The sequence below is a fragment of the Spermophilus citellus genome (assembly GCF_964194105.1).
Source record: "Spermophilus citellus genome assembly, chromosome: 5".
NCBI lineage: Eukaryota > Metazoa > Chordata > Mammalia > Rodentia > Sciuridae > Spermophilus > Spermophilus citellus.
This window is the reverse complement of record NC_138186.1, coordinates 134323505-134329646: the sequence shown is the minus strand read 5'-3', so window position 1 is coordinate 134329646 and position 6142 is coordinate 134323505. Positions and strand designations below refer to the sequence as shown.

General features: G+C 36.2%; 1 protein-coding gene across 1 annotated transcript in view; it reads right to left on the bottom strand.

Moving 5' to 3' along the window:
• The window catches only part of LOC308649229 (endogenous retrovirus group K member 21 Env polyprotein-like), a 78557-nt gene that overhangs the window by 14397 nt on the left and 58018 nt on the right, over positions 1–6142 (bottom strand). The window lies entirely within an intron of this gene.

The following is a 6142-nucleotide window of genomic DNA, read 5'->3' as shown; positions in this document are numbered from 1 at the left end:
TGTCTAATTTGGCACCTGGAGTGAAATAGCATATTTGTAATGAAAGCCAAAGAAGCATCCACAGTATTTTTAGACGGAAGTTATGGGTTGGTGTGCAATAATCTGTTAGTCTCTACCTGTTAACATTTAGGAGACAAATCATTAGAAATGAAGATTTCCTTAGGAGATCATTGGCCAATGGAGGAGCTGAGACCTGGTATGTTATCTTATCTAAAATAAGTTGGCAAAGTAGCCCAGGAAGCTGGAGCAAAAGGAATTTATGAGGTATCATTCTCAGTAAAAGTAAGCACTAAGCTTCCCTGACATAAACAGGGCCTGGGAAAGGCACCACATCAAGGACTCCCAAGTGGACAGTGTTCAGGAGTCAAGCGGTCATCCTTAAGGAGATTTCTTCTTAAAGCAGCTCTGGACACTGACTCTAGGGACTTGAGTAGAAATGAAGTGCCCTGGAAAGGAAATCGGCAAAAGGAAGAGCTGAAATCATAAACTTGCCTGTAGACAATGAGGACCCATTTGTAGGCAACTAGAAGAGAAGCCACCACTAAGCTGAAGCATTAGGTGGTCAGTGCAGCTTAAGCTCTCCTCTGGGACATTTTCAGGAGCTAGAACTAACAGAAGGTCATCAGAGGACCAACCTCACTATGAGGGGCTTAAAAAGATGAGAAGGTGATGAGGTGGGGACTGCTCCCCTCCTTTCTCTCTGTGCTTCTTATTTTTTTTTGACACTGTCCCCAAAACCTAAAATTTGGCCTGATAGTATGATAAATATAATAAATTACCCATTACTTCATGTGCCAGATAAGGGCAAAATTATATACCTTGGAAATCAAATTGTCTCCAATTAAAATTAAAAGTAGGCACATAATTAAAAAGCAATACTATCTTTAGAACTTAAAAAGTTACACAAAATTATGCATACCCACACATATATATGCAAAGAGAGAGTAAGTGATCATAAAGAATACCCTATTGTTTCTGTGCAAATATATTTTCCAGAAAAAGAATTGAAATGATTATAAGAAGGTGACTGGAGATGTGGCTTACTGATAGAGCACTTGCCCAGCATGTGTGAGGTCCTGGATTCAGTCTGCATCACCAGAAAAAAAAAATAATAATAATAATAAGGTGAAACTTAATTACTCTGAGCCCTCCTCTTCTTCTTCTTTTTTTTTTTTTTTTGAGAGAATTTTTTAATATTTATTTTTCAGTTTTTGGTGGACACAACATCTTTATTTTATTTTATTTGGTGCTGAGGATTGAACCCAGTGCCCCACTCATGCCAGGGGAGCGCACTACCGCTTGAGCCACATCCCCAGCCCTGAGCCCTCCTCTTCTGAATGGAAAGGAGATGAGCTGCATGGAGCCCAGGGAAAGAGATCTTAAGAGCAAGAATATCCTGTGTTGGCCCACTGCTGTCTAATGGAAAGGACCCAAACCAAAACAGAAACTTCCTGGCAACAGTCTCCCCCAGACAGATGTGCCCCACACAGGTATCTCTGAAGGTCACCCAATTGTATCAGCTCATTTATTCCACTTACCCAAACAGTCTTCTGATTTCCTCAACTAACTTGCTATTAGAAAAGTTAGCGTCTTTAGCAGTGTTTCTTGACCGTTTCCACCAAGTCTTTTCTAGTGCATAGAAAAGAAATAACCATCTAATTGTCTCTAACAATCTCTTAAGACACGGACATTGCAAAATGCTTAGTATTTGAGGGGTTTTAACTTGAACATAAACACACAGGGATTTTTGTCTCTTTTGTTCACTAATGCAAAACACTTAAGAAAGTGCCAGCCAATAGATTAAATAAATTAATGAGATTTTGAAGGGCTTTAATCACTTGCTACTAGGAAAAAAATAAAATAAAAAGGTTTTCCTCCCTGTGTCCTTATTTAATCACAGCTGGGCTGAATTTACTTATTTCATAAAATTGGACTGACCTGAGTTTACACTGTATGGCAATTTATTATGTCACCGTATTTTGAGAACCTAAACCCAGAGAAATGTGCATGCAAATTGAAATGCTTTTATGTTTGGTTTGCAAAATTTATAAGTATAATCACTAAGTCTTGATGAGCAGAACATTACCAAAGAGATGGTACAAGTGTTTTAGATGACTGCTGGGAGAAATTTTGTTAGACATCTTTTAACTGAAAGATCAAAGGACTTGTGTCATATAAACTATTTTAAGGCAGTCTCTTTCATTGTGTTACAGAAAAAAATAGTTGACAGGCCTTTTGAAGGAAGAAAAATAATTAATAGATTATAATGGCTTTTATCACTTTTAGAAAGTTCCTTGTCAATAAAGTGAACAACGCTTCTCAACTCACACTTTTAATTCTGCTGCAATCTTAGGACACCCATTGAAAGTTTTTATATTTACACTTTCATACAAAGAGGTTTTCCTTCAAATGTCTTTGTTAAGTAAACCAACTTTAAGAACCACTGTTTATCATCAGGCAAAGCAATAATTCTATTAGCCCATGGTTTAGCCATTGTCCTACATTTTTACTTCTCCATTTAAAAAATAATAATAATTTCAAACCAGGCATGGTGGTGCACACCTATGATTCCAGCTAACCAAGAAGCTGAGGCAGGAGGATCACAAGTTCCAGATGGGCCTAGGCACCTTGATGAGACCCTGTCTTGGAGTACAAAATAGAAAAGACCTGGGAATGTAGTGCAATGGTAGAGGACCCCTGAATTTAATCCCTAGTACCCTTATCCCCCAAAAGAGTAATTTCAATAATTGAAAATTAATCAATATTAATTTTATTAATTTTATTATTTAATATTAATTTTATTAATATAATACATTTTTCTCTGTCTAAACCAGTATCCATATATGTCAAACAACAAATTTCCAAGCTCATTTCTCATTCCTTTAAATATTAATTTAAAAAGATAAGTGTCATGTTTTAGATAATAGGTGTCCCCTAAAAGCTCATGTGTGAGACAATGCAAATAAGTTTAAGATGAAATAATTGGGTTATAAGAGGTTTAGCCTGATCAGTGCATTAATCCCCCGGTTGGGATTAACTTGGAGGTAACTGTAGACAGGTAGGGTGTTGTTGGAGAAGGTGGGTCTATGAGTGCATGCCTTTGGGATTTCTTTTTTTTCCTTGTTGAGCAGAGTTCTGTGCTTTTTGGTGCGGTGTGCTGAGCTGCCTTCCTCCACCACACTCTTCCACCATGATATTCTATTGCCTCACTTAGATCCCCAACAAATGGAGTTAGCCTTCAATGGACTGACACCTCTAAAACTGTGAGTCCCCAAATAAACTTTTCCTCCTCTAAAATTGTTTTTGTCAAATCTCTTGGTCACAGCAGTGAAAACACTTACTAAAACACTAAGCATTAAATATTTTTAATCAAATTTAAAATAAAAAACAACATTTTTTTGCAGCCAATTAATACACAAAGGAAAAGAGACACATTCTTTTAGGGGGTCACAGTATTGATGGTGACTCCAGGTCTGCTGATACATTCAGGACACAATGTTTACATCATAGATTTGCTCCTATGTATGCATTAAGACAAATCTTATACCTTATTGAAATTATTTTCACTTAGTTCTTTTTCTATAAATTATCAAATAAAATTAATAAAAAAATATCAATATCTAACTGAATCACTAATATACTTATGTCCATGATTTCCAATTTAAAATAAGATTAACATTCATCTCTTGGGCGATCATAGGATAACCTTCTTGCACGTTAGAACTATTTGAGCATTATTCAGCAAGTAGAAATTTTTTAGCTTGCCACTTTTTTTTTTAAATTCCCCACAGATTTTGCTGTAATCTACTGCAGGTTTTTTTCTAAAAAGGCTTTAAGTTAATCATTAAGCAATGTTGCCTTTTGAATTATGCTTTTTACTCCTAGCCAATATTTTTTTTTCCTTTAGTCATGTAACTTTTCCTGGTTGTTCAAACAATTGTTTCTAATGTCACTAACAAAAACAATGATGGTTTATGCAGTTATTCTCAGGTTTTATCTACTGAAAGATACAAAGGACTAGACCTTTGGTGATTAACACAATATTAAAACTATTTTAGGGCTGGGGATGTGGCTCAAGCGGTAGCGCGCTCGCCTCGCATGCGTGCGGCCCGGGTTCGATCCTCAGCACCACATACAAACAAAGATGTTGTGTCCGCCGAAAACTAAGAAAAAATAAATAAATATTAAAAATTCTCTCTCTCTCTCTCTCTCTCTCTCTCTCTCTCTCTCTGTCCCCCTCTCACTCTCTCTTTAAAAAAAAAAAAACTATTTTAAATATACCTCTAAGTTTATCTACTATTTTTAGATGGCATCCACCTAAAAAGTAGTAAAGAGAATGTTCTATGATATTTCTTACCATTAATTTTCCAGCAAAAGCCTCATCTCTCCAGACTTTACATAATTCTGGTTCTACTAACAATTTTTAATCATCTTTCCTATTTTACCCATATCTAGTTTATGATCCAGACTTCCTATTATGTGTGAAGTCCCATTATGTGTTTCTGGTTGGAAATACAATTTTAGGATTATTATACTTTAAATGTAGAAATAAAAACAAATAATCACACACACACAATGTATATTTTTGAGAATTTCTTATTGGCCATTAAAAGAAATCACATGCTTGTAAAAAAATTATATATGGCAAGAGTAAATGTTAAATTAATTTCATTTTGGAATAAATGACTTTCAGAAGCGGCAAAATTTCTCAAAAGGTTGCCACAGTCTGGCTGGGCACAAAATAACCGAGCCACCACAAAGCCTTGTAGATTCAAACAGCAACTCTTTATTCCTGAACTCTCACCGATACTGCACTCACACTTCCTGTGAACACCCTGCCTCCACTCGGCTCTGCGCACCAATTCTCTCAGAACTCCTGGAGAACTCAAGGGAAACTCCAAAGGAGCAGGTGCCTGAGGCAGCAGGATATGCCCTAATCCCAGCAGGATCCGCCCTAAACCTGGAGCTGCCCTATTCCCAGCAAGATCCACCCTAAACCCGGAGCCACCCTAATCCCTGAGCAGAGTCACCTATTCCTGGAGCCGCCCTATTCCCAGCAGGATCCACCCTAAACCCAGAGGCACCCTAATCCCTGAGCAGGGTTCCTTTCAACCCAAAATGCCCTGCGTCATTCCTACTTGGCTATGGCTCTCAGCAAAAGGTTGCCTATGTAAGTCTCTTAAAACCCATGAAGATGTCACAATTTTGAGCTCTTCTATTTTGGCATCCAATACCATGACAAGCTCTAGCACATGTTTTTCTTCCCCCAGAGACAAGCCCAGGTCAACTGGGTTGCTCTGAAATGTTAGCACCCTTAAGAAGTATCAAATTTTCCAAGCAGTAATTACATTTAAAAATGTCATGCTTTCTGGGCTTACATAACAGCAACAGAATATTCACAAACAAAGAAAATTGAATTTTAAAATTTTCAATTGAGTTAGCATATACGAAACAAGTTTAAAACTTTTTAAAATTATTAAATAGAAAAATAGATTCATAGGAGATTGGAAAAATAGAAGAGGACTACAATCTTTCATTCTTCTTCTTCTGATGTTTTCTTACATTGCAAACTCCTTCTTACATTACAAACTCCAAACCAGGAAATTAAATTGGTATATTACTGTTTTCCATGTACAAATCAGCAATCAAAATAGAGATTTGATGTTCTGCATCTATGTAGTTTTGTCATTTTAAAAGTGTTGTATGAATGGAACAAAACATTATGCAGTATTTTGAAATTAATCATTTTCAGTAAGCACAATATCCTTAGGTTCATCCAGTTAGTTGCATACATAAATAGTTCATTACTTTTATTGTATTGGATTTAATCTAGGGAAACTTTACAACTGAGATATATTCCCATCCCTTTTTATTTTTTATTCTAAGTCAGGGTCTATCTAAGTTGCTCAGGGTCTCACTGAGTTGCTGAGGATGGCCTTGAATTTGTGATCCTCTGAGATTACAATCTACTTTTATAGATTTTGTTCAACTATATACCCATTTAAAGACATCTGAGTCATTTTCTGTTTGCTCTACATCAACTGTTCTGCACATCCTTAAATATGTTTTAATTTAATTTAATGTTTTAATTTCTCTGGAATAAATGTCCAAAAGTATAACTGCTAGGTCATATGATAAGAGT